Here is a 6,916-nt window from a genome sequence, read left to right as displayed (position 1 = left end):
GACATTAAATGCTTTAATCCATAGTACTTTTTAATCGATTGTGAAACAAAATCTAAACGACATAATAAAAAGTCAACCGCACCACAGATTCCCAGACAGTCTCCCACACTGGTACTAGCGAGGCCTTAAGCTGTGTAACTTCTGCGATCTGACGAGAGCAGGGACATTCAGCTTAGAATGGCCATTGACTTTAAATGCTTTAATCCATAGTCCTTTTTAATCGATTGTGAAACAAAATCTAAACGACATAATAAAAAGGCAACCGCACCACGGATTCCCAGCCAGTCTCCCACACTGGTACTAGCGAGGCCTTAAGCTGTGTAACTTCTGCGATCTGACGAGAGCAGGCACATTCAGCTTAGAATGGCCATTGAAATCAAATGCTTTAATCCATAGTCCTTTTTAATCGATTGTGAAACAAAATCTAAACGACATAATAAAAGTCAACCGCACCACGGATTCCCAGACAGTCTCCCACACTGGTACTAGCGAGGCCTTAAGCTGTGTAACTTCTGCGATCTGACGAGAGCAGGCACATTCAGCTTAGAATGGCCATTGACATTAAATACTTTAATCCATAGTCCTTTTTAATCGATTGTGAAACAAAATCTAAACGACATAATAAGAAGTCAACCGCACCATGGATTCCCAGACAGTCTCCCACACTGGTACTAGCGAGACCTTAAGCTGTGTAACTTCTGCGATCTGACGAGAGCAGGGACATTCAGCTTAGAATGGCCATTGACATTAAATGCTTTAATCCATAGTCCTTTTTAATCGATTGTGAAACAAAATCTAAACGACATAATAAAAAGTCAACCGCACCACGGATTCCCAGACAGTCTCCCACACTGGTACTAGCGAGGTCTTAAGCTGTGTAACTTCTGCGTTCTGACGAGAGCAGGCACATTCAGCTTAGAATGGCCATTGACATTAAATGCTTTAATCCATAGTCCTTTTTAATCGATTGTGAAACAAAATCTAAACGACATAATAAAAAGTCAACCGCACCACGGATTCCTAGACAGTCTCCCACACTGGTACTAGCGAGGCCTTAAGCTGTGTAACTTCTGCGATCTGACGAGAGCAGGCACATTCAGCTTAGAATGGCCATTGACATTAAAAGCCTTAATCCATAGTCCTATTTAATCTATTGTGAAACAAAAGCTAAACAACATAATAAAAAGTCAACCGCACCACGGATTCCCAGACAGTCTCCCACACTGGTACTAGCGAGGCCTTAAGCTATGCAACTTCTGCGTTCTGACGAGAGCAGGCACATTCAGCTTAGAATAGCCATTGACATTAAATTCCTTTAATCCATAGTCCTTTTTAATCGATTGTGAAACAAAATCTAAACGACATAATAAAAGTCAACCGCACCACGGATTCCCACACAGTCTCCCACACTGGTACTAGCGAGGCCTTAAGCTGTGTAACTTCTGCGATCTGACGAGAGCAGGCACATTCAGCTTAGAATGGCCATTGACATTAAATACTTTAATCCATAGTCCTTTTTAATCGATTGTGAAACAAAATCTAAACGACATAATAAAAAGTCAACCGCACCATGGATTCCCAGACAGTCTCCCACACTGGTACTAGCGAGACCTTAAGCTGTGTAACTTCTGCGATCTGACGAGAGCAGGGACATTCAGCTTAGAATGGCCATTGACATTAAATGCTTTAATCCATAGTCCTTTTTAATCGATTGTGAAACAAAATCTAAACGACATAATAAAAAGTCAACCGCACCACAGATTCCCAGACAGTCTCCCACACTGGTACTAGCGAGGCCTTAAGCTATGCAACTTCTGCGTTCTGACGAGAGCAGGCACATTCAGCTTAGAATAGCCATTGACATTAAATTCCTTTAATCCATAGTCCTTTTTAATCGATTGTGAAACAAAATCTAAACGACATAATAAAAAGTTAACCGCACCACGGATTCCCAGACAGTCTCCCACACTGGTACTAGCGAGGCCTTAAGCTGTGTAACTTCTGCGATCTGACGAGAGCAGGCACATTCAGCTTAGAATGGCCATTGACGTTAAATGCTTTAATCCATAGTCCTATTTAATCTATTGTGAAACAAAATCTAAACGACATAATAAAAAGTCAACCGCACCACGGATTCCCAGACAATCACCCACACTGGTACTAGCGAGGCGTTAAGCTGTGTAACTTCTGCGATCTAACGAGAGCAGGCACATTCAGCTTAGAATGGCCATTGACATTAAATGCATTAATCCATAGTCCTTTTTAATCGATTGTGAAACAAAATCTAAACGACATAATAAAAAGTCAACCGCACCACGGATTCCCAGACAGTCTCCCACACTGGTACTAGCGAGGCCTTAAGCTGTGTAACTTCTGCGATCTGACGAGAGCAGGCAAATTCAGCTTAGAATGGCCATTGACGTTAAATGATTTAATCCATAGTCCTATTTAATCTATTGTGAAACAAAATCTAAACGACATAATAAAAAGTCAACCGCACCACGCATTCCCAGACAGTCTCCCACACTGGTACTAGTGAGGCCTTAAGCTGTGTAACTTCTGCGATCTGACGAGAGGAGGGACATTCAGCTTAGAATGGCCATTTACATTAAAGGCTTTAATCCATAGTCCTTTTTAATCGAATGTGAAACAAAATCTAAACGACATAATAAAAATTAAACCACACCACGGATTCCCAGACAGTCTCCCACACTGGTACTAGCGAGGCCTTAAGCTGTGTAACTTCTGCGATCTGACGAGAGCAGGCACATTCAGCTTAGAATGGCCATTGACGTTAAATGTTTTAATCCATAGTCCTATTTAATCTATTGTGAAACAAAATCTAAACGAAATAATAAAAAGTCAACCGCACCACGGATTCCCAGACAGTCTCCCACACTGGTACTAGCGAGGCGTTAAGCTGTTTAACTTCTGCGATCTAACGAGAGCATGCACATTCAGCTTAGAATGGCCATTGACATTAAATGCTTTAATCCATAGTCCTTTTTAATCGATTGTGAAACAAAATCTAAACGACATAATAAAAAGTCAACCGCACCACGGATTCCCAGACAGTCTCCCACACTGGTACTAGCGAGGCCTTAAGCTGTGTAACTTCTGCGATCTAACGAGAGCAGGCACATTCAGCTTAGAATGGCCATTGACATTAAATGCTTTAATCCATAGTCCTTTTTAATCGATTGTGAAACAAAATCTAAACGACATAATAAAAAGTCAACCGCACCACGGATTCCCAGACAGTCTCCCACACTGGTACTAGCGAGGCCTTAAGCTGTGTAACTTCTGCGATCTGACGAGAGCAGGGACATTCAGCTTAGAACTGCCATTGACATTAAATGCTTTAATCCATAGTCCTTTTTAATCGATTGTGAAACAAAATCTAAACGACATAATAAAAATTCAACCGCACCACGGATTCCCAGACAGTCTCCCACACGGATACTAGCGAGGCCTTAAGCTGTGTAACTTCTGCGATCTGACGAGAGCAGGGACATTCAGCTTAGAATGGCCATTCACATTAAATGCTTTAATCCATAGTCCTTTTTAATCGATTGTGAAACAAAATCTAAACGACATAATAAAAATTCAACCGCACCACGGATTCCCAGACAGTCTCCCACACTGGTACTAGCGAGGCCTTAAGCTGTGTAACTTCTGCGATCTGACGAGAGCAGGCACATTCAGCTTAGAATGGCCATTGACATTAAAAGCCTTAATCCATAGTCCTATTTAATCTATTGTGAAACAAAATCTAAACAACATAATAAAAAGTCAACCGCACCACGGATTCCCAGACAGTCTCCCACACTGGTACTAGCGAGGCCTTAAGCTATGTAACCTCTGCGTTCTGACGAGAGCAGGCACATTCAGCTTAGAATAGCCATTGACATTAAATGCTTTAATCCATAGTCCTTTTTAATCGATTGTGAAACAAAATCTAAACGACATAATAAAAAGTTAACCGCACCACGGATTCCCAGACAGTCTCCCACACTGGTACTAGCGAGGCCTTAAGCTGTGTAACTTCTGCGATCTGACAAGAGCAGGCACATTCAGCTTAGAATGGCCATTGACATTAAATGCTTTAATCCATAGTCCTTTTTAATCGATTGTGAAACAAAATCTAAACGACATAATAAAAATTCAACCGCTCCACGGATTCCCAGACAGTCACCCACACTGGTACTAGCGAGGCGTTAGGCTGTGTAACTTCTGCGATCTGACGAGAGCAGGCACATTCAGCTTAGAATGGCCATTGACATTAAATGCTTTAATCCATAGTCCTTTTTAATCGATTGTGAAACCAAATCTAAACGACATAATAAGAAGTCAACCGCACCACGGATTCCCTGACAGTCTCCCACACTGGTACTAGCGAGGCCTTAAGCTGTGTAACTTCTGCGATCTGACGAGAGCAGGCACATTCAGCTTAGAATGGCCATTGACATTAAATGCTTTAATCCATAGTCCTTTTTAATCGATTGTGAAACAAAATCTAAACGACATAATAAAAAGTCAACCGCACCACGGATTCCCAGACAGTCTCCCACACTGGTACTAGCGAGGCCTTAAGCTGTGTAACTTCTGCGATCTGACGAGAGCAGGCACATTCAGCTTAGAATGGCCATTGACATTAAAAGCCTTAATCCATAGTCCTATTTAATCTATTGTGAAACAAAATCTAAACAACATAATAAAAAGTCAACCGCACCACGTATTCCCAGACAGTCTCCCACACTGGTACTAGCGAGGCCTTAAGCTATGTAACTTCTGCGTTCTGACGAGAGCAGGCACATTCAGCTTAGAATAGCCATTGACATTAAATGCTTTAATCCATAGTCCTTTTTAATCGATTGTGAAACAAAATCTAAACGACATAATAAAAAGTTAACCGCACCACGGATTCCCAGACAGTCTCCCACACTGGTACTAGCGAGGCCTTAAGCTGTGTAACTTCTGCGATCTGACGAGAGCAGGCACATTCAGCTTAGAATGGCCATTGACATTAAATGCTTTAATCCATAGTCCTTTTTAATCGATTGTGAAACAAAATCTAAACGACATAATAAAAATTCAACCGCCCCACGGATTCCCAGACAGTCTCCCAAATGGTACTAGCGAGGCCTTAAGCTGTGTAACTTCTGCGATCTGACGAGAGCAGGCACATTCAGCTTAGAATGGCCATTGACGTTAAATGCTTTAATCCATAGTCCTATTTAATCTATTGTGAAACATAATCTAAACGACATAATAAAAAGTCAACCGCACCACGGATTCCCAGACAGTCACCCACACTGGTACTAGCGAGGCGTTAAGCTGTGTAACTTCTGCGATCTAACGAGAGCAGGCACATTCAGCTTAGAATGGCCATTGACGTTAAATGCTTTAATCCATAGTCCTTTTTAATCGATTGTGAAACAAAATCTAAACGACATAATAAAAAGTCAACCGCACCACGGATTCCCAGACAGTCTCCCACACTGGTACTAGCGAGGCCTTAAGCTGTGTAACTTCTGCGATCTGACGAGAGCAGGGACATTCAGCTTAGAACTGCCATTGACATTAAATGCTTTAATCCATAGTCCTTTTTAATCGATTGTGAAACAAAATCTAAACGACATAATAAAAATTCAACCGCACCACGGATTCCCAGACAGTCTCCCACACTGGTACTAGCGAGGCCTTAAGCTGTGTAACTTCTGCGATCTGACGAGAGCAGGCACATTCAGCTTAGAATGGCCATTGACATTAAAAGCCTTAATCCATAGTCCTATTTAATCTATTGTGAAACAAAATCTAAACAACATAATAAAAAGTCAACCGCACCACGGATTCCCAGACAGTCTCCCACACTGGTACTAGCGAGGCCTTAAGCTATGTAACCTCTGCGTTCTGACGAGAGCAGGCACATTCAGCTTAGAATAGCCATTGACATTAAATGCTTTAATCCATAGTCCTTTTTAATCGATTGTGAAACAAAATCTAAACGACATAATAAAAAGTTAACCGCACCACGGATTCCCAGACAGTCTCCCACACTGGTACTAGCGAGGCTTTAAGCTGTGTAACTTCTGCGATCTGACGAGAGCAGGCACATTCAGCTTAGAATGGCCATTGACATTAAATGCTTTAATCCATAGTCCTTTTTAATCGATTGTGAAACAAAATCTAAACGACATAATAAAAATTCAACCGCCCCACGGATTCCCAGACAGTCTCCCAAATGGTACTAGCGAGGCCTTAAGCTGTGTAACTTCTGCGATCTGACGAGAGCAGGCACATTCAGCTTAGAATGGCCATTGACGTTAAATGCTTTAATCCATAGTCCTATTTAATCTATTGTGAAACAAAATCTAAACGACATAATAAAAAGTCAACCGCACCACGGATTCCCAGACAGTCACCCACACTGGTACTAGCGAGGCGTTAAGCTGTGTAACTTCTGCGATCTAACGAGAGCAGGCACATTCAGCTTAGAATGGCCATTGACATTAAATGCTTTAATCCATAGTCCTTTTTAATCGATTGTGAAACAAAATCTAAACGACATAATAAAAAGTCAACCGCACCACGGATTCCCAGACAGTCTCCCACACTGGTACTAGTGAGGCCTTAAGCTGTGTAACTTCTGCGATCTGACGAGAGCAGGGACATTCAGCTTAGAACTGCCATTGACATTAAATGCTTTAATCCATAGTCCTTTTTAATCGATTGTGAAACAAAATCTAAACGACATAATAAAAAGTTAACCGCACCACGGATTCCCAGACAGTCTCCCACACTGGTACTAGCGAGGCTTTAAGCTGTGTAACTTCTGCGATCTGACGAGAGCAGGCACATTCAGCTTAGAATGGCCATTGACATTAAAAGACTTAATCCATAGTCCTATTTAATC

At 41.7% G+C, this 6,916-nt stretch overlaps 34 pseudogenes; all 34 read right to left on the bottom strand.

Annotated features, from left to right (window-relative positions):
* Nucleotides 1–70: 70 nt before the first annotated feature.
* Nucleotides 71–189, bottom strand: LOC142707183 (5S ribosomal RNA; annotated as a pseudogene).
* Nucleotides 190–256: 67 nt separating this feature from the next.
* LOC142707451 (5S ribosomal RNA) lies at nucleotides 257–375 on the bottom strand (annotated as a pseudogene).
* A 66-nt stretch (nucleotides 376–441) lies between these two features.
* LOC142706992 (5S ribosomal RNA) lies at nucleotides 442–560 on the bottom strand (annotated as a pseudogene).
* Nucleotides 561–627: 67 nt separating this feature from the next.
* Nucleotides 628–746, bottom strand: LOC142706856 (5S ribosomal RNA; annotated as a pseudogene).
* A 67-nt stretch (nucleotides 747–813) lies between these two features.
* Nucleotides 814–932, bottom strand: LOC142707035 (5S ribosomal RNA; annotated as a pseudogene).
* A 67-nt stretch (nucleotides 933–999) lies between these two features.
* On the bottom strand, nucleotides 1,000–1,118 carry LOC142707151 (5S ribosomal RNA; annotated as a pseudogene).
* A 67-nt stretch (nucleotides 1,119–1,185) lies between these two features.
* Nucleotides 1,186–1,304, bottom strand: LOC142706824 (5S ribosomal RNA; annotated as a pseudogene).
* Nucleotides 1,305–1,371: 67 nt separating this feature from the next.
* LOC142707014 (5S ribosomal RNA) lies at nucleotides 1,372–1,490 on the bottom strand (annotated as a pseudogene).
* A 67-nt stretch (nucleotides 1,491–1,557) lies between these two features.
* Nucleotides 1,558–1,676, bottom strand: LOC142706854 (5S ribosomal RNA; annotated as a pseudogene).
* A 67-nt stretch (nucleotides 1,677–1,743) lies between these two features.
* On the bottom strand, nucleotides 1,744–1,862 carry LOC142706893 (5S ribosomal RNA; annotated as a pseudogene).
* A 68-nt stretch (nucleotides 1,863–1,930) lies between these two features.
* Nucleotides 1,931–2,049, bottom strand: LOC142707222 (5S ribosomal RNA; annotated as a pseudogene).
* A 67-nt stretch (nucleotides 2,050–2,116) lies between these two features.
* On the bottom strand, nucleotides 2,117–2,235 carry LOC142706886 (5S ribosomal RNA; annotated as a pseudogene).
* A 67-nt stretch (nucleotides 2,236–2,302) lies between these two features.
* On the bottom strand, nucleotides 2,303–2,421 carry LOC142707150 (5S ribosomal RNA; annotated as a pseudogene).
* A 253-nt stretch (nucleotides 2,422–2,674) lies between these two features.
* Nucleotides 2,675–2,793, bottom strand: LOC142706860 (5S ribosomal RNA; annotated as a pseudogene).
* Nucleotides 2,794–2,860: 67 nt separating this feature from the next.
* LOC142707444 (5S ribosomal RNA) lies at nucleotides 2,861–2,979 on the bottom strand (annotated as a pseudogene).
* Nucleotides 2,980–3,046: 67 nt separating this feature from the next.
* LOC142707034 (5S ribosomal RNA) lies at nucleotides 3,047–3,165 on the bottom strand (annotated as a pseudogene).
* A 67-nt stretch (nucleotides 3,166–3,232) lies between these two features.
* On the bottom strand, nucleotides 3,233–3,351 carry LOC142707440 (5S ribosomal RNA; annotated as a pseudogene).
* A 253-nt stretch (nucleotides 3,352–3,604) lies between these two features.
* On the bottom strand, nucleotides 3,605–3,723 carry LOC142707234 (5S ribosomal RNA; annotated as a pseudogene).
* A 67-nt stretch (nucleotides 3,724–3,790) lies between these two features.
* On the bottom strand, nucleotides 3,791–3,909 carry LOC142707465 (5S ribosomal RNA; annotated as a pseudogene).
* A 67-nt stretch (nucleotides 3,910–3,976) lies between these two features.
* On the bottom strand, nucleotides 3,977–4,095 carry LOC142706787 (5S ribosomal RNA; annotated as a pseudogene).
* A 253-nt stretch (nucleotides 4,096–4,348) lies between these two features.
* LOC142707134 (5S ribosomal RNA) lies at nucleotides 4,349–4,467 on the bottom strand (annotated as a pseudogene).
* Nucleotides 4,468–4,534: 67 nt separating this feature from the next.
* Nucleotides 4,535–4,653, bottom strand: LOC142706991 (5S ribosomal RNA; annotated as a pseudogene).
* A 67-nt stretch (nucleotides 4,654–4,720) lies between these two features.
* LOC142707145 (5S ribosomal RNA) lies at nucleotides 4,721–4,839 on the bottom strand (annotated as a pseudogene).
* A 67-nt stretch (nucleotides 4,840–4,906) lies between these two features.
* Nucleotides 4,907–5,025, bottom strand: LOC142707221 (5S ribosomal RNA; annotated as a pseudogene).
* Nucleotides 5,026–5,092: 67 nt separating this feature from the next.
* Nucleotides 5,093–5,210, bottom strand: LOC142706962 (5S ribosomal RNA; annotated as a pseudogene).
* Nucleotides 5,211–5,277: 67 nt separating this feature from the next.
* On the bottom strand, nucleotides 5,278–5,396 carry LOC142707438 (5S ribosomal RNA; annotated as a pseudogene).
* Nucleotides 5,397–5,463: 67 nt separating this feature from the next.
* On the bottom strand, nucleotides 5,464–5,582 carry LOC142707439 (5S ribosomal RNA; annotated as a pseudogene).
* A 67-nt stretch (nucleotides 5,583–5,649) lies between these two features.
* LOC142707233 (5S ribosomal RNA) lies at nucleotides 5,650–5,768 on the bottom strand (annotated as a pseudogene).
* Nucleotides 5,769–5,835: 67 nt separating this feature from the next.
* On the bottom strand, nucleotides 5,836–5,954 carry LOC142707464 (5S ribosomal RNA; annotated as a pseudogene).
* A 67-nt stretch (nucleotides 5,955–6,021) lies between these two features.
* Nucleotides 6,022–6,140, bottom strand: LOC142706834 (5S ribosomal RNA; annotated as a pseudogene).
* Nucleotides 6,141–6,207: 67 nt separating this feature from the next.
* LOC142706961 (5S ribosomal RNA) lies at nucleotides 6,208–6,325 on the bottom strand (annotated as a pseudogene).
* A 67-nt stretch (nucleotides 6,326–6,392) lies between these two features.
* On the bottom strand, nucleotides 6,393–6,511 carry LOC142707437 (5S ribosomal RNA; annotated as a pseudogene).
* A 67-nt stretch (nucleotides 6,512–6,578) lies between these two features.
* On the bottom strand, nucleotides 6,579–6,697 carry LOC142706775 (5S ribosomal RNA; annotated as a pseudogene).
* Nucleotides 6,698–6,764: 67 nt separating this feature from the next.
* On the bottom strand, nucleotides 6,765–6,883 carry LOC142706832 (5S ribosomal RNA; annotated as a pseudogene).
* Between the last annotated feature and the right edge of the window lie 33 nt (nucleotides 6,884–6,916).

Source organism: Rhinoderma darwinii, unplaced genomic scaffold, assembly GCF_050947455.1.
Source record: "Rhinoderma darwinii isolate aRhiDar2 unplaced genomic scaffold, aRhiDar2.hap1 Scaffold_3453, whole genome shotgun sequence".
Taxonomy (NCBI): domain Eukaryota; kingdom Metazoa; phylum Chordata; class Amphibia; order Anura; family Rhinodermatidae; genus Rhinoderma; species Rhinoderma darwinii.
Note: the sequence above shows the minus strand (reverse complement) of the source record. Positions and strands in the feature narration are given on the sequence as shown.